The following is a 20,172-nucleotide window of genomic DNA, read 5'->3' on the forward strand; positions in this document are numbered from 1 at the left end:
GCGCTCACGTACGTTTGTGTGTATGGTAGATTATTGTTTTTTGTAAGCACTCAAGTACGTTCGTGTAGATAGTAAAGTGTGCGGTTTTTAACCTTCCTTCTTTGTGGATGGTACGTTTGGGTTTTGTTTTTTGCTGCTTCGCGTGTGTGGATAGTATAATTGGGTTATGTTTTTGCTGCTTCCCGTGTGTGGATAGTACATTTTGGTTTGATTTTGCTGCTTCGCGTGTGTGTATAGTAGATTATGAGGTTAGTTTTATGACTCATCTGTGTGTGAATAGTATATGAGATGAGAAAAGTAGGTGTGTGTGTGTGTTTGTGTGTGTGTCTGTGTTTGTAAGCGCTCACGTACGTTTGTGTGTATAGTGGCCCAAGGTGTACTTTAAAGAACTTGTCGCTATGCAGGCCCAAGGGGGTCTTGTAATGCTAATTCCCATTGTCGCTGTAACTCTTGCCGAGGGGGGGGGGCGTAATGTTAATTCCCATTGTCGCCCCACTATACTACTCATAAAACATACTTCGTGTGGTCCAATGGTCAAAAGCGCTCGCCTTCACCGATCACCCTGCCATCCTACCACTGTCCAGTTAGATTCGAGTCTGGGGTTAGGCCTATGTGCATATATGAGAGCTTTCCAGTACTTTATTATACTGTTTTAACCATGATTTTCTCATGATCTTCATCCATTTGTTATACTTTGCAGCCATGCATAAATATCGTGTACTGAAAAATGGCGTTAAATCAAATGCAACAACAACGTACACGTGAGAAAATGCCTGAACAAAAATATTTTTCGATGATAGTTGAAAGGAAAGATTCGGGGTTGATTGACATTAATTGCTCAACAATGTAGAACAGATCAAAACATGATTATTCACGATATTTTTCATTAATTCTAAAATACACTTAGACTATTTCTTATCGTTGAGTATTGCGCAGCAGCTACATTTCTTTTTTTTTGTAGTATAATATAATATTTAATTTACGAATGCTGTAAATATTTGAAATCAAAGTTGTAATTATGTCCATGGCACATAAAACAATTAGTTCAATAATCGTCAGAACTTTATAGCCATGTGTTCACTCACAGATGATACAGTATATGTCTGGGATTATTTTCATAAAACTCGGAATCATTTCACTGTTTATAAACATTTAAACTTTTTCAGATACAAAACAAAAATGGTATTGTAAGAGGCGAATTCAACCCTGGCGTGAATACTGCTGAAAGTCACATATATTCCCTTTATTTGATCAACATCAGTCGTTGTCTACTGATAATTCCAACACACTCAGAATATAAAAATTTCCTCTAAACAATGCATGACCACAAAAATCACAACTACACATTTACACTTCAACTTCACAATTGCATGCCAATCTCATAACTGCAAATCACCAACTGCAGGGAACTATTTTTAATACCTTATCCCTAGATCAGTCAAATCATGATTTTAAGCATAATTTCGCCTGTAACTCTACACCTTGTTTAAAACAAAGCAAAAATAAAAGGCGTCTCCAGATATTAGTACAATACCTTTTCAATTTTTCCACTGAACAAATTTTGAGCATCTATCACAAATACTTCACATGTAGATACACAATCAATCAACACAATTAGATTTGGTAGGAACTACTTAGATAAGCCCACTAAGCCCACTTACGCGGCTCTGGCGTAAACTCACTACGAAACTAATCCATGCCATGAAGAAATCTCATCCACGCTACCCTCTTTGACATTCGTCCCTCGAGATTGGCTAATTACTCGAGCTGATTAACATTTCTCTAACTCAGACTTCCCGGAATAAAAAAAAGTAATCATCAAAATCTAATAAATCATTAAAATAAAGAGGTATATACAAATGGCGTATACCCCATATTTATTACAATATTTAAGATGTGAAATCTGCCAAAAAAATCGCATACTAGTTCTACGGTTGAACGCTAAAAGGTACCAACTAAACCTTTCAACATTTTGAAATATTTAGCTTGTAAGGTTTAAGTATTTAAAAAATCTGTTTGGTGCCCATCTAAGTTATTTCGCAATATTTCTTAAAATGAAGCACATCATATTGCGAATCAATGGTGAAACAAAATGTTTATATTTTGAATTTAAATTCCGTTTTTAAAACAAGCCTCTTTCTTTTTTCCCGTGCTTGTAAAAGAAGATAATAGCAGTTAATACTTTTTACTGTCAAGAGCTAATCGGTACTATATTATATTAGCATCTTTTCAGGAATTATAATTGGCGAAAGCTACCGTTCCAGAAAATAAAGGAAACAAATAGTAATAATCGCACTGCATATGGTATTTTTGCTTGTTAAAATGAGACTGTAGCAATATGTTAAGGAATTTATAAAGGAAACAACACCCACTGTTGTATTAGTTATTGTTTTCACTGCCGAGGATTATAGCAAGTTTTATAAAATTTGCAGTAATAAAAACAATTTTCCTCCATATTTTTGCAGTAAAATTGTCAGGATGGCAATTTCGACTGAAGTTCACTGAAAAACAAATGGCACCTCCTTATTCCACAATTTACCATAAAATCTTGGACTATGTTTTCGCGATGAAAGTGACATGCATAATATGTTGTCGCCATTATTGTAACAAAGACTCCGACATGTTTATGCTTTCCGCAATTGTATACAATTACTGAACAGTATATGTCGATATTCAACATTTGAATTAAAGTTTCTTTTCCACGAAGAAATGGTCAATTTGGATACAAATGAAGCTGAATCCTAATCAGTATCATCCTCCTGCTCACGTTGGGTACCGGAAGTTTGTCCGTCATATATTTACGGGATTGAAGGGATTGATAGCACTTATCATATTCTTCTAGCTGTGTTTCTAAGCACAAAGAGACAACATATCTACTTTCTTAACAGGAGAGATTGCCAATGTTATGTACCTTTGAGCCGAAGATATGGCACTGATTGAGTTTGGATGTCCCCAGAACCTATCTGATGTATTGCTTATTATATGTATTGTTGTATCTTCAAGCGTGTTACTCTTTTCCCCTTTTGAATCTACTTTTCACATTTCTTACAGTTTCCTTCTTTAATTTCTTTAAATCCATGAAGTCTTTAACTAAAATGGGATCATAATGTAGGCCCTAAACTTCCTTGCAAGTGATACTAATGTTTTCACTCAGAAGGAGCATACAAACTGTTAACCTTTTTGTATTTTCAATGTTGGAATGAATTGAATCACATTCCATTTTTGAATGTCAATTTTCTAGAAACTTCCGATTATGCGGGTGATATTTTCAATCTTTCCAATATAATAAAGCAATGCACATTGTATAAACTGGCTTCCATTTTGTCATTCACATGTATCAGAATAATAAGTAACTTCTTCGTAAGAGAATGGAGATGCAAGAAAAGATAGGTCACAATTTCGCAAGAACCTCTACCTCCTTGAGTCTAATCCACTTGTAAGCAAGTTGCATTACGATCTCTGAGTAGAAGGTTAATTTTAGTAGCAGATGTTTCTCTTATAATACAGTTTTCCTACTAAGCTACAATGCCTTGTCAGGACAGCTTGCAAGTCAAATGTTGAAACGTGTAGCGCCATGAGATTTGACCTTTTTCTATTTGTCTCTTTTTATTGCCGGGATATTGTCATTCTTGTTTGGTGGAGACAATGTTCCTTTTTCTGCTTCTCATCATATTTATCTTCTCTTCTGAGGTGCTGGTAGTGAATGCGGATTAGACACCAGTCTTTTTTGTGATGAAAAAAGACAAATTGTTAATCCTTGCAGAAAGGTATCTGACCGGCTTTTCCTGAATGTGTTTTTTAGCAGCTTCTTTGCACTTTTCAATGTAAAGTGAGCGCATTCCTTATAATATATATTCCCTTTTCCTTTTTGTATATTTTATTGTGTAGTGCTGTACAGCTGTAGCAAAGCTATGGGTCTGGTCATGAACAAACTGAATATCAGTTTCTGGTATTTTAATGGGTGGGTGAGTGAAAACTCAAATGTACTTTACCACTCATCGCATATTCAACAGCTTATTTTTTCTGCCAATATATAAGGTCCTTATGACAAGAGTTTTCGCACACTAAATTTGCCCTGACATAAAATTGTGCAAAATGCTTGAGACACCTTTCTTCTTTTCTCTGTAAACTCACTAAGATTATGTCTGCTCCACATGCTGACAAATAAAACTTGTGCTTCGCAAAATCACTTCAACTCCAGTATGTCCAAAACATTTCATTCGTCGATTATCTTTTTCTGAACACTTAAATCTGCAGTCGGAGCAGTCTACATATTTTACTTGCTGGAAAGGCTTTTCCATACTTAGGAACACAAACCATGCCTTTTGACCTCGTTTGTTTATGAATATTTGCCTTCCACATAATGGATTTGCCGTTAATTTCGAGGAAGCTTATTTCGTTTCGGACCTTAATAATTAGCCTCGTTGTGTGGTGTAAAATACAGAGTCAATAACCCATAGATTGATGTTTGGATGGCGTGTACATGTCATCTCGGGGCTCTTATATAAAAATATCTTGAAGTGATGAATTATATTTACACCAATTTCAGCTTCATCGACTACAGGTTGACATGTTGAGATCTCCGTCATGCGAGATACATCATTTTTCGTTTTGACATCTGTCTCACTTGCTTGTCCTACATACGTCTTTCCTTTTCATATAATCATGATGAAGTCTAACCTTCATTGTAATATGTGCAATAGAAATTCGTTCAGCATTCGATGGCGCTAGTTGAACACCAAATACTGTTGTTCATTGCTAACATCTACTCCCCAAGTGGTGTATTTTCTGCTCGATACTATCTTTATATGTTCCTTCAGGTGATTGATGGTGTTTGTTCGTTACTTCTCTATTCTGATTATAAATGTGTAAGACTGACTTGTGTCATCATTACTTCTATTTGTTCTATGAAGCTTTAATTGTTTTTCTGAAAGAGGAATATCCGTTTCTGAGTCAGTATCCATGTCAAACGAACTATGATGGCCTTCGATCTTCTCAATACGAATGACATTACTTGCCTCCCCAAATATATAGCTTTGCTGCCTGTATTAGAATCTGAACGGTTTTTTATGTGTTGTTCTGTATAAATATCTTTTGCCAGTTGGTACCTGCAAAAAAAAAATTCTGTAGTCTGCCTCTTTTATTTCGGCAAAAATAGAACTTAAAATTGTATCTGACCAAGCTCGATCAATCTACGCATTCAAAGAATTCTGTTTTCAGAACTATTTTAAACTTAAATATAAAAGTTAAGAAACAACGTCTTAATTTAACGAAATGTGGGTCTCTAACATGTGATTGAAATCTTACATTTTAGATTGTAAAACTGACTGAAGACTATTTTATTTAAAATGATCTATTAAACCAAAACAAATTTTATTTAAGGTGTTGGATAGAACAAAAGATTCTATCAGCTTTTTGAAAACATTGACACAAATAATTTTCGATTAATTTATATATTTTGTACAGTTGCTTGATTTAATCTTTATAATGATCTAAAACTGGATTTGTTTATACTGTAACATATACTGTAACATTTCTTCCAGTTCAGTGCACCCACAAAGAGGAATCTGGATTCCAATACTTAAAGATATGCATGCGTCTTAGGTGCAGATATTTTACCAGGTACACATATTACAACTTAACATCTAAACTATTTAGTTCAGTCAAAAAAACAGCCACCCACCAAAATAACTCCTTGACAATTAACTTGGAAGCACACATTGTATGCGGTAGAAGGTGACATTGGACAATGCACTTAAAATTATATTCTTGCTCTGGTAGAATGTACTAAAGTCTCATATCACCTTTTACCAGCTATGTTTGTTAGACATTCCATTGTACCTGACAAGATATGACCCATTACATATATCGCCTCTTACGAGTCTGTCTTCTAGGCAAATTTTTATAGATTAGAAAATAATTTTACCACAACGAAAGAAGAATCGCCAATTCAAAATACCGCACTCAGTTTTCACCCAAAATGCTGACATCTTCTGCCATTCAACCCTAGAATTGATATCTTCGTAATTAAACCATTAATAACCTCTTACGCCTACTGTCTAGTTGGCACAAACTAATTTTTTGTAAACTATTTTGAAAGTAATCCAGATCAGATGCTGATACCTTCACAAAACAAGCAAACTAGAGATGTTTCGACGCTGTATGCATAGTGTCCTTTATGCCAAGAGCCGTAACGTAACGATAAATCAATATTTTCATTGGTTCACAATAGCGATTCATTTGGTTCAATCAAGTGTCTTTCTTTTCAAACAAGGTGGCAATTGATATATCTTTTTCGAACTGAATTATTTTATTACCTGGAACAATTTTGCAATAATATGAGAGAGAGAGAGAGAGAGAGAGAGAGAGAGAGAGAGTTATTTAACTAACAAAGCACACTGCGCCAAACTGTTAAACTATTTCACCAGGACAGCTTTCATTACATATCTTTATTTTTTATATATAAATTTGCATTCAGTACTCGCATTATTGAAATCACAATATCAGCACTGACAGCTTTCGTGTGGGAAGGTTTTTATACAAATTCTGAAACTGCTATGTTCAATTATTTGATCTTTAAGACCCATAGCGACTTATCCCTAAGAATGCAAAGCCAATTCTATTCCAGCGAGTCTGTGTCTAATAATTTCATATTGACAAAACCCTTTAGTATGACGAAAACTAATATTAGTATACATATTTAACATACTGATTTTGTATTCGATAATAAAAAAGAAATTACCGTTAAGAAAAACGTCCAAGGAAAGGAACTACGATAAAAAAGACAGAGGGGCGGAGCGAACACACACAGTGTAGACTTAATCGGGCTTGTACGTCAGTTGCGGTCTATGCCTTATAAGCATCAATCAAGACCGACGTAGATCTAATAAAGTTCGATAAGAGGTTTGTATACGGTGCTATGTATATTTAATTTAAATTTTGATTTAATTTAATTGTTAATTTTTTTAATTTTTATTTTTATTCCATTGCATGCTATTGTAATGTAACTATTTACTGGATTTGCCATTGTCCAGAAATTCAGTTCTGTTCTGTTTGACATACAAAAAACTAATGATTCAGAACCAGTGACAGTTGTAGTAAACAACATTTTTAATTATTTCTGAGAATAAGAATAATTAAGTCAAGGCCATACCTGGAGTACGTAATATGAAACGTGTTTACTATCACACTTTTAAATTTTCTAGAAGGGTGACCCTCATCCGCGAATCTGTTTTGCGTCTTAGACTTATTACTGATGTATTGAGAAAGAATAATCAGTCATATCTTAACACGTGAAACGTTCAGTTGTTTGTGTTGTGTCTAGTTTGTGCTAATTATTTTATTTTATTCAAATTATTGGACTTCAAGTGATTTTTCCCCCCTGGAAATACTAGTGCTTTTAAGTAATTCTTGGACAAGGACATTTATCGAAATCTATACAGAATTAAAACACTGGAATAATATTTTCTCTGATTCAACAAGAGACTGCAGTGTCTGCAGCACTTCGTCGACCATTAATGACGTAATCGTCTTCCATTTTGGATTTCAGCGGGATTCGAACTCAGTTTCATTCAGGACTTTTTATTACTATGACATTTTTAATTCTTGGATTATTTTAGGAATTTATTGGTAAAAGCGTAAGTGTTTTTTCTTTCATTTTTCACTTGATAGTCAAGATCGTGACAAGAACAATGGGAGCTCGTCTTTGGGATATATGAATTTTGACTAAAGTATTTCAGAAAACTTTGTTTTCTGGGATTTAAATTACGCTAGTTTTTGAATGTTTTTAAAATCACAAGTATGTTTTCATTTTAGAAATCCTAAATGAAATAAACAGGCTTTTTGTTTACAATGTTATCAAAAAATGAGACCTTTCTCTCAAATCCTACTCAGGAGCAGTTTGGACTGTTTGGAAACAAAATGAATTGATTCAGCTTGCTATAAAATATCTTTTTGAACCAAAAGCCGTTTTAACGCAGCAAGAAAGAAAAACATTTTGATCCTGGATTTGGTGGAAAAGAGTTTTGGATAAAAGTGCCTTGCTTTCGATCAGTAAGTCTGTATCAGACTGATATAAAAGTAGAGGAGTTAAAATTAAAATCCAAGATGGAATTAAGAGTTGAGAAAGCTTGAACTTCAGAAAGCAGAAAAACAAATGCATTTGGAAAAGAGGAGAGAGAGAAACAAAAAGAAATTCAGTTACAAGTGCTGTGTGTGTGTGTGTGATTTGGATTTTTAACGTAGCTTTAACATTTTTTTTCTCAGTCATATCGCTACGATGTCTGCAGTGTGGCAGTTTATAGTGATGTCTAGCACTGGGGCATCATGCCACAGACATGCAGCATGATGTCCCACCCAGTCACATTATCCTGACACCAGGCCGACCAGTCCTAACACTAACCTATTAATTCTGAGCGCCATGCAACGCAGCTGTTAGTACCGCTTTTGTAAGTCTTTGGTATGACTTGGCCGGGGATCGAACCCACGACCTCCCGCATCAGAGGCGGGCCTGTAACCACTAGGCAACCTGAGCGGTTTACAAGCGGAGAAATAAGAGATACAAATGCAGTTACAAAAAGAACAAATGCAGTTAAAGAAAGAGCAAATCCGTTTACAATCGGACAAAGAGGAGAGAGACAGATTCAACTGCAAATTCAAAGAGAAGAAGAAGAGAGGGAATATCAGTTTATAATACAAGTAATAGAACTGGCAAGTGAAATGCACGTTCCCACTTCACATACAAATTCAAGTTTTGATATTACTAAGAATTTTATGTTAGTGTCCCCATTTAGAGTAAAGAAAGTCGGCAAATATTTTATTTATTTTGAAACGTTGCTGAAAATTTGAAATGGCCACCGAAGCATTGTCCTCAATATATACATCCCTGTCAGTACAGCAAATAGCAAAGAGCCTAATATGATTTGGTGAAGGAATGCATTTTAAAGAGTTACGAGTTAGTCCCTGAGGACTATCAGCATAAATCTATAAAATGGAACCTCGACATACCAATGTCGACTTTGCAATAGAAAATTGCAGTTATTTGATTGATCGTGCTTAGACACAAATATTAATCAAGATTACTAAAATCTCAGACAACTTGTATTACTTGAAGAGTTCAAGAACTGTGTCCATAGTGACATTAAGACTTATTGATGAACATAAGGATGTTGTTGTTGTTGTTGTAGAGTTTAGCGCCATTTTCCAGCCCACGATAGGCTATACGTGGCGGCCAGCATTAATGGTGGAGGAAGAACCCGGGAAATCCCCAGAAAGAACCACCGACCCTCGAGAAGCTACTGGCAAGCTTTCTCACATACCCACATTGGCTGAATCCGAGACTCGAACCCACGCAGACAGAGGTGAGATGGCAGTGATCCGTAACGGAGAGCGCTTTAGACCACTCGATGAACATAAGGTCGAAACCTTGAGAAATCTGCTCGTACTGCTGACGAGCATTTCTTATCTCATAAAAATGCTTCTGTAGGCAAGTCTTCCACTCAGCAGTCTTCTGGTAGAAAATTATTTCAGCCTAATACAAGCACTTCTAAATTTTAATCTGGCACGACTGTAAGAAATCACGTTTCTGATAAGCTTGATCAAAATTCCATATCTCTTCCTACGTGTTCCTATTGTAAGAAGAAAGAACACGTCAATTCTGATTGCTACAAATTAGAAAAAGCAACAGATTCAAGACAGACCTAACCAAATGCTCTTATTTCTAAGAGGTCAAGGCCATTGTCATGTATTGAAAGAAATACATTTATTGGGTCTAATAAACCCCAGTCTTATTTTATTATGGAGAATTATGAACCATTCATGTCGAAAAGTTCTATATCACTCTTGGATGATTCGGCCAATCCCATTTCTATTAAAATTTTAAGGGACACGTGAGCTTCTCATGGTCTTTTATTATCAGTTACTTTGCTTTTTTCTGAGAGTCTTCTAATGAGAATGTTCTTTTTCAGGGAGTAGACTGCGGCCTTTTTTAATGTTCCTTTCCATTGGGTAAATTTGTTACCAGACAGTCTCAGGACCCATGACAGTCGGAATAGCGTCTGCTTTACCCTTTGAGGGCATTAATTTATTACTGGCAACGACCTAGCTGGAGACGAGGTTGTGGCTAATCCACTTGTAACTGACGAGCTTTGTTTGGATCAGGAAGACGATCCTATTAAAAAAGAATTCCCCGATTTATACACAGCTTGTGCAGTTACTAAAGCTATGACAAAGAAAGCTCAAGAGAATGATGTTGATTAGGAAAGTATTCCTTTAGCTGACACATGTATTGTCAGGCCTTTGATGAGACAACTTTCACTCCTTGTTTGGATCAATCAAACGGTATTGATAACAGTGATCCTCTTAACGACTCATTCTCTTTATTCTAGTCAGGGTGACAAATGACAATCACTTGTCGTTGAACAGGAAAAAGATCATGAGATCTCCTGTTTGTTTCAAAGGGCCATTAATGAAACTGAAGCCACTGAAGTACATGCCTGTTATTTTATCCAAAATGGGATTCTTATGAGAAAATTGAGACTGTCCGAGGTACCTGCTGGTGACAAGTGGTCAGTGAACTATCAAATTGTAGTTCCAAAAGTCATACAGACTAATTACTTAGTCTGCCCCATGAAACTCCTTTCTTGGTCATTTAGGGATTAATAAGACGTATCACAAGATATTGAATCACTTATTTTGGACAAAAAATAAAAGTGATGTTTGTAAATACTGCAGATCTTGTGATACTTGTCAAATGGTAGGAAAACCCAATCAGAAGATACCTAAGACTCATCTTCCGCATATTCCTGCATGTGACGAACCATTTAGCAGAATAACGGAAGAGTATGTTGGTCCCTTATCTAAGACCAAATCAGGTAACCAATACTTATTGACCATTATGTGTGCGTCAACAAGATACCAAGAGGCAATTTCTTTGAGGAATATTTAATCTAAACAATAGTAAAAACTTTAATAATTGTTTTACTCAATTTAGCCTTCCCAAAATCTGTCCAATCTGATCAAGGGTTAAACTTTATGTCTGGAGTTATCTAGCTAATTATGCTTGAATTTGGCACTCAGCAGTTGAAGTCAAAAGTGAAGTTCTGGTCCAACAGAACTACAATGGAGAGAACCTTTGAGTCTGGTAATAGGGTTCTCTCATTCTTAATTTTTATTCAGATTAGATATTACTGCCCTTACAAAGCTGAGAAGAAAATGAATCATTTGAATTTCAGTGATAGTACTCATTGGATCTAAATAAATTAAAGGAATACCAGTATGTTGAGAGAGATAGGTTAATCATGCAATTACTTTAGTTGTAAATGTCCCATTCAGTGAGGGTTTAAGCGAAGGCATGCATTCGGAGTCGACTGATTTAGGAGTCAAAAATCTTCGGGATTCATAAATTATGAATAATTTGGACCATAAACATATTTCCAAAAACAAGAAAGGAATGAACTTAAACAGTTATTACTTGAATATGAGCAGTTATTTCAAGGTGTTCATACAAGAACAAACAAAAAATTCATGACGTTGAAATTGTAAATTCCAAACCTGTGAAACGACACCCATTCAGGATCAACCATTTCAAACAGGAATACTTGGAGAGAAAAAATGCAGTATTTGCTCTAGATTGATTTCACAGAGCCCAGTAAACGTGACTGGAGTTCACCATGTATACTTGTTCCGAAACTAGATAAACATTTCCGTATGTGTACTGATTATAGAAATGTGAACAGTAACTAAAACAGATTCATTTCCATTACCAAAAATCGATGACTGCATTGATAATATCGAAAATGCCAAGTATGTCACCAAATTTGACCTTCTGAAAGGATTTTGGCAATTCCACTGAGGGAAAGAGCAAAGGAAATTTAGGCATTCGTGACTTTATCAATATAAAATGATGCCGTTTGGGATGAAAAGTTCACCAAGTACTTTTCAACGTCTATTGAACATGATTACCTCTGGTCCAGATAATTGTGTTGCTGACATCGATGATGTCATCTACAAAAGCACTTGGAAAGAACATTTAGTGACAATTCGGAAATTCCTAGTCAGACTCACTGATGCAAGTTTGACATTGAATTGATCCAAAAGTGAGTGCTGCCGTGTTTAACATGTCTAGGACATATCGTGGGGCATGGATAAGTGAAACCTATTGATGCTAAGATCAAAGCTATCTCTGAATTCTCTGTGCCTGTTAGTAAAAAGCAACTGATGAGATTTTTAGGTATGGCTGGATACTAAAGAAAATGTTGTTCCATTTTTTTCTATAATTGCTGAACCCCTGACAAAATGAGCAAGTTGCATTAGTCTGAAAAATGTCGGGAGGCTTTTGATATGTTAAAGGCCATATTTAATAGTTTACCAGTTCTTACAGCTCCAAATTTCAATCAATTATTTAAACTGTCTGTTGATGCAAGTGATGCTGGGGATGGAGCAGCATTGATTCAAGACGATAAAAATGGTGTTGATCATCCAGCGTTTTATGTTTCTAAGAAATTAAATAAGACTAAAGAAATTATTCAACAACCGAGAAGGAATGTTTGGTCTTGATATTGGCTTGCCAAGGTTTTGAAGTTTGCATTAGTTAGCTCCTTCTCCGCCTATTGTGTTTAGTGACCACAACCCCCTTACTTTAATCGGCAAGATAACAAATCAGATTGTCAAGGTGGAGTTTGTTACAGGAATATAATAATGACACCAGGCGCATCAAGGGAAAATAATTTAATAGCAGATGCACTTTCACGTGTATATAAGTATATTATTTCATGTATACTTTGTATCATTCATAAGATCTTATCTTAAGTTATTTTTTATAAGCCACATACATAATTGACCTATGGCAAAAAGAAAGCTTTATAATATAAATATTTTTTCCTGTTATGGGGAAAGAGTTATGTATGTTTGATTCAATTTATATTTGATTTAATTTACTTGCTTGATTGTTTTAATGTTTTCATTCTATTACATAATATAGTAATGTAACTGTATTTACTGGATTTGACATAAAACTGAACCGATTTTCTGGACAGTTTGATCCTACTAAAAAACAAACAATATAAATACTATCTAGTTTCTGGCCTTGATTCAGAACTAGTGAGAGTTGTAGTAAAACAACTTTTAAACAATTTTTAAAATTCTTTATGAGTAAGAATTATTAAGTCAAGGACATACCTGGAGTACGTGATGATACTTGTTTATTATTACAAACTTCTAAATTTTCTAGAAGGTTGACCCTCATCCTCGAATCTTGTTTTGCGTCTTAGACTTATTACTGATGTATTGAGAAATTACTGATGTATTGAGAAAGAATAGTCGTGTCTTAACACTTGAAACGTCCATTTGTTTATGTTGTGTCTAGTTTGGGCTAATTATTTTATTTGCTTCAAATTATTGGATTTCAAGTGATTATTTTCTCTGGAAATACTAGCTCTAAATTCTTGAACAATGACATTTACAGAAATTTATACGGAATTCAAACACTGGAATGTGATTCAACAAGAGACTATTGACACTGCAGCACTTCGCTGAGAATTAATGACGTCATTGTCTTCCATTTTGGATTTCAGCGGGATTCGAACTGTTTCATTCAGGACTTTATTACTAGGACATCTATTTTTTAATTCTTGGATTATTTTTGGATTCGTAAAAATGTAAAATCTTTCATTTTTCACTTGATGTTCTAGGGAAACAAATTTGTTAAATTTGACAACGCTTGTTCTCTTCACTTTATTACTGTTACTTTCTTACGAGCCTAGACTTGTAACAGGTAATCAATAGACATTTATGCATTATACCCACAGGTAATGTTCAAGGTTTTTCAATTTAGGCTTGCTAAAAATCATGATATTTCTGAGGAAATTGTGCCTCGACGGGTTTGGGCATTCCCGACTTCAGCGTTACATAGGTAAACAACCACTAGGCGTCACGCGTTTAAAATTCTTGGAGAAATCCCGTTTGACGTAATAACATAGCGCTGGCGATAATACAGCATTATTAGGAGTTCAATGAATTCAGTGCTATGCTTTTTGTACTCCTGACAAATTTTACAACTAGTAAATTTTCCATAATGAATTTTAATAGTACACCAATGTGATTAATGTATTGTATCTTGAATGTGCCAATTTGTGAATGTAATGTCTATTTGCCTGGAGATGGATTAATATAAGAGCTCTACGTATAGACAGACTATGGGATGGATGTTCACTGGCCGTTAATTTTAACAGATTATGAAATAGTGGTACACGAGGAAACCCATATATATTTTGTATTTTCTTATTAAAATGTTTCAAGATATGTATAACTACTCCACATCCACACAGACGACTAATTATAATTATACAGAAGGATTTCTAGTAATACAAATGATAAATAACTTTCATTTCGTTTGATATTCAAAGGTCACCGGTACACGACCCCTAAACGGTCGTCGCATGACCTTCACGTTAAGATCCGATTTTAATCGGAATGACTGCGTAAGCCTCAACCGATAAGTCGCAGCTTAAATCATGCTTTAGAAAGCTACCGAGGATTTAAATATGAGAAACTCTCATTAAGATAATTATTCTACCATTGTTGATATTGTTGTTGTTGTAGGGTTTAACGCCATTTTTCAGCACACGATAGGCTATACATGGCGGCCAGTATTAATGGTGGAGGAAGAACCCGGGAAAACCCCGGAAAGAACCACCGACCCACGAGAAGCTACTGGCAAGCTTTCTCATATACCACATTTGCTGAATCCGAGACTCGAACCCAAGCAGACAGGTGAGATGGAAGTGATCCTTAACGGAGATCGCGTTAGACCACTCGGCCACTCGGGGCCCCACCTTTGTTGTTGAAGCTTCAAAACTTGCTATCTTTAGCAAGTGTACGTATGCTAGGAAAATTTACTCATTGCACTGGAACTTTGGTTTGGTTTATTGCCATATTTACAGCATTAGGGTGGGGAAAAACTAACTCTACAACTATTCTGCTAAAAATACACAGGTAATTATATAAAACCGACATGGACTAAACGTAAGGAAAACGAAAGCACACAAGAAAGCATTAATATCAAGAAAGTATAAAACTACTAATGGTACAAAGAGAAAGGGGGTAGGGACGATAGATTCCTTGCCAAAATGTTGAAGGGAGATCATACCAGTGGGTAATGCGTCTTGGACGATTATTGAAATTTGTTACGGGCCAACGTCAACCACCGACAGCAGCACACCGGGTATATACTAACCCAAATTAGCACCACGGCTAGAATGACACCTTCACTACGACGCAAACAAAAATACAGAATCGCTCGTATCACTCTTTATCTTCTTTCAGCCCTGCATCCCTTTTCACAGCTGTAAATATCACATCCAAATCCGTTTAATATCTGTGGCATGGTCATGTATAATATCTAATGACATGGAGTTGGTTTTATAAAAATCATTATCGGGACCACTGCACTGCATAATCAGGTTAAGTGAACGTGTACCTGACGAAAATCTTACAGAAAATAAAGTCCCCTCCTCCCTCAAAACATGCAACATTTAAATCAATGCAAAATTTTCAGTTACATACTGGTAAACTAGAAAACAGACTATAATAACCCCATTAACATTGCATTATACGACACAAGTCGTAACTACCTAAAATACAGAGTAAGTATTAGAATGAAACAAATAGGAAAATAATTTCACAATTCACATACCTCTACAGCTGGAGATAACACGTCCTGAAGTGGATCGCTCATTGACAAGACTTTCCGTTGTGTAATGTTGTCTCTACTGCGAGTCTGTAAGTACACAGCCTATGTTGCAATGCACGGCCTGTGCGCTCGAAGTATATCGGTTTTCCCGTCGTAAGCACTTCGCTCGTGCAGCATAGAGTGAACAGAACTCCATACATCCATCGAACTAATGTATGATACAGATACCCCCCCCCCCGTAACGCTGTACACAGAAACGAGTGTGTGTGTGTGTGTGTGTGTCTTTAACAATGTTTCAGTCATATCGCTACGATGTCTGCAATGTAGCAGTTGAAAGTGGTGTCTAGCACTGGGGCATCACGCCGCAGGCATGTATCATGATGTCCCACCCAGTCACATTATCCTGACACCAGGCCGACTAGTCCCAACACTAACCTCTTAATGCTAAGCGCCAAGCGAGGTACCTGTATCATTTTTAAAAGTCTTTAGTATGACTCGGCCGGAGTTCGAACCCGAGACCTCCCGCATCCGAGGCGGACGCTCTAAACACTCGGCCACCGGAGCTGTCACAGAAACGAAACCCTAGTACATTATATTTCAGATATTCATAAACAATAAATGTACACAGTTCCGTGACAGATACAATTGTAGGCAGTCTTGTCTTCACACAGTGGGTTAGCTGTAAGAACGTATGAATATAAATCATTGTTCAAATCACTGCAGTTGTTTCTTATCCTTATATAAATAACTGACGAGTGCATGTTACCGGTATACTAATATAAAGGAACATGATAATTATGTGTGGGTACACTTAACTATTAAATATTAGATAATCTGAGGCATGCTTTAGTGTTCCAAGCCTTTATCGTTGAAGCTGTATACAAATTTATGGTGGTTGCTTGTCTATTATGTATTTTGTTGAAAAGTTATTTTTATTTCGCAAATTATATTGTAATGTGTATCCAAGTAACGAGGTACAAGATCTTGGAGGCAAGAGTGGGAAGAACCAGATCGAAGTTTGCGAAAGGTACATGTGACCCAATGGAAGAAGCATTACGGTTCTGTTTAAAAACCAAACCAAAGAAAACTCTTAAAATCATAAATAAGCAGTGTGAATAATATACGTTTTCACTCTCAACGCTGACTGCCTTTCTTCAGTCATCATCACGCATCTGTATGTTAAATGAGTGAAAAATACAAGTGCACTATATTGGTGAGAAATACAAGGTAGTCAAGGTTTGAACTGTTTGGCATGAAAACAATTTCAGATGAAATTAGTGTAAGAGCAAGTTAATTAGATGATGCAAGATTAATAAGATTAGTATAAAAAGCGTTCAATAATCATTTTTGTCTAAAATAAATGTTTAAAACATGATGCAATGGTGACTTCTGCAGTACATTTAAAGTTAAGATCATTTTCACCATATCACTGTTACAATGGCTCATTTTACGCCAATTAAATCAGACATGATACTTGAGAAATCGAAGTTTTGTTAAGGGTGAATATATATTGCAGGAGAAAAAGGTATATCTAGTTTAAACAAGCTAAAGCTATCATAAGTCATTTTTTGCTTGTTCTCTCTCTCTCTCTCTCTCTCTCTCTCTCTCTCAATTAGCTCTTTGACACAAACCGAACTAACAAGTTAATATCAACTCATAATTGCCTATAGGGTAAGATTGTACTTGGGTTTGGCGCGAAATATTCTATTACGCTGAAGTTTATATCAACTTTTCAAGATGATAACCCAATGATCTTGTTAATTTATTTTGTTAAAATTAGAAAGAACAAAACCATATTCGCGATTGATTTTTGTTTTGCAATAAAGTCTCTTTTAATGAAGATAGTGAAAGTGAAAATAATGAAATTATTTAAAGACCCGTTATTAATAACCATTCACATGAATATCCAACAATAATTATTATTATTATTATTATTATCATTATTATTATTACTATTATTATTATTATTATTATTATTTAGATTAAAAAAACCTATAAAGATAGTAAAAGTACGAAAAAAATCAGGATAAAAAACCCAGATAACATAGAACAAAGGATGACAGATCATTCAACACCAAAGTAAATAATAATTAGGACATTTTCTGACTTCTTTGGGAATTTTCTTTACATTTAATTAAAATGTTAGTCATGACAGCAAAATGTTTCATAAAATTTAATTTTAAAAGTATTGCTTGACTTGCATAAAATGTCAGTGTTTTGAGTTTGTGTGCAATCATGGCTGCATATATCGATATTTGACAGATAAGAATGTATATACAGAGGACGATTTAATATAAAATTTATGAAACGAGTTGAATAATGCCCATTTCAGAGTCTGCGTATTGCAAGGCTTTTAGTTTAATGGAAATAGGAGTGAAAGTAGAAGAAATAATTTATTTTATCCTGACTCAGACGTTGTTGCCGGTACAAAATAGTCCCTGGATTTTTTTCGCACAATTTTATAAATTCTAACATTTATTAGTTTCATGTTTACCAATTATAATTCTAAGAGCAACCGTCTTTCCGAATCAATGAATATTTGACTCAAACAACATCATTTTTCAACAAGAAAAGGATATGCAATTTCAATGACATGCTTTTAGTTCGGTTGAGAAATGTTTAACAGTGAAAGTGTGTCACTGTCAGTTTCTCATTTAAACATTGCAGTTGTTGGATATTCATTTGAAGGGATAATTATTGATGTAGATATTCCCGATTTACATTAATGTTTTTGCGACCGGATATTTGCATTATTCGATTTGGAACAATAAACTATAGTAAGCATAGGAAATGTTTATTGCGAGTTGGAAGTTATTTTACAACGTAAAAATGCTGTTGTTGGATAACATTCTTTCAGTTTGAAGACCGGTTAATGGCTACATTGTTCTGTGAAGAAAAGTGAATTTATTTATTTCTGTAAGTTAACATTTAAACCACTCTCATATATAGGATGGTTTCCATGGTACGGGTATACCGCCTACCCCTTTCTACGCGCAAGCTATCAATTCACCAGTTCCCTTAGTTTTTATTTTATTTTGTTGTTATTGTTGTTGTTAAACGCAAGGTCTAAGGTTGTCATTGCCCGGTGTGGGAGTGGGAGACAAGCGCCCCAATCCTCTAAAAATGCCCCACACGGCTTGCGTCTCTAACTGCCTCTGTCAACTAAAATCCAGCTCCTGGCCTTCGCGAGTGGATTAGATTTGAAGCCCGGCAGACCATGTTTACTACCTACAGGAGAAGGGGTGAAGGCGGCCCACTGGCGCCTTAAAACCAGTTACTTCGGGTAGATGGGACTCGTAAACCTTGGATGGTAGCTCATCTAGGAGAAGGAAAACTCCGATTCCAAACCTCTGCTGCCTTGTGGCTATACCCACTCATGGGAAAGGCTAAGGGAGTAAACCCCAACAGAAAATCCGGAGATGGAGTCCCTAAGGCGGTCTGACATTGACTTCAACGTCATTCCGGCAACTCCTGCGACGCCGTTGGTGCCAAGCTGTATCGGCATTCGTCGTTCCCTTCGGCACACCAGCTGCGTGGAGAGGGGGGATCTGCTGCATGGGCAACAGCTGATTCTCCATGCCACCCTGCCCAGACTTCATAGCTCCACTGGAGAGGACACTCCAGCGTCGTCGTACGGCGTCGGCACAACACGAGAAGTAGCAGTTTACCGGTTCTAAGTCAAAGCTCGATTGGCGTGGAGCTTGGCGCCAGGGGTTACTTCTGACGGTGGGATAGATCACCAGGACAGCTACCGCCCGCCTCAACCTGGGCAGCCCCCAGTCAGTAAGGTGCTGCCCGCCAATGCCTGCCTGCTTCACTGGGTGCGTGGAGCTTAGAGAACCATCTCGACAAGTGGGCCACAAAACTCCGCACCAGGAAAGACTGAAAGAAGAAATAAGAAGACTCCAACTCTTCGTTTTGCAACCTGGAACATCAGGACCATGTGTCCTGGATTGACCGCTGACCTACAGCAGATCGACGATGCACGGAAGATTGCCGTCATTGACAGAGAACTCTCCCGACTGAACATCGACATTGCCTGCCTCCAGGAGACCCGACTAGCTGACAGCGGCACCATCAGGGAAGCCAATTACACGTTCTTTTGGCAGGGGAAGCCCTTGGATGAACCTAGGCAGCATGGTGTAGGCTTTGCCGTTAAGAACACGCTAATCGCCTTCATTGAACCTCCATCATCAGGTACTGAGAGAATCCTTGCCCTCCGGCTGTCAACATCCTTAGGCCTGGTCAACATCTTCAGCGTGTACGCCCCAACCCTCTGCTCCACCTACGAGGAGAAAGACAAGTTTTATGAGGCTCTGGATCAGGCAATATCCAGTATCCCCAACAATGAAAGCCTTTACTTACTAGGAGACTTCAATGCTAGAGTGGGAGCTGACCATGAGGCCTGGTCCACCTGTCTCGGCTTTTACGGAAGGGGCAAGATCAACGAGAATGGTCAGCGACTGCTGGAGATGTGCTGCTCC

The 20,172-nt window shown here is 36.6% G+C and overlaps 1 pseudogene across 1 annotated transcript; it reads right to left on the minus strand.

Moving 5' to 3' along the window:
* Window positions 1-936: 936 nt before the first annotated feature.
* On the minus strand, window positions 937-15,814 carry LOC149781409 (uncharacterized; annotated as a pseudogene). Its single transcript, XR_016414490.1, has 3 exons — window positions 15,692-15,814; window positions 3,481-5,108; window positions 937-3,244 (listed from the first exon to the last, which is right to left on the minus strand). The product of XR_016414490.1 is annotated as an uncharacterized LOC149781409 (transcript).
* Between the last annotated feature and the right edge of the window lie 4,358 nt (window positions 15,815-20,172).

Source organism: Sinohyriopsis cumingii, chromosome 15 (assembly GCF_028554795.1).
Source record: "Sinohyriopsis cumingii isolate HCF-2022 chromosome 15, ASM2855479v2, whole genome shotgun sequence".
NCBI lineage: Eukaryota > Metazoa > Mollusca > Bivalvia > Unionida > Unionidae > Sinohyriopsis > Sinohyriopsis cumingii.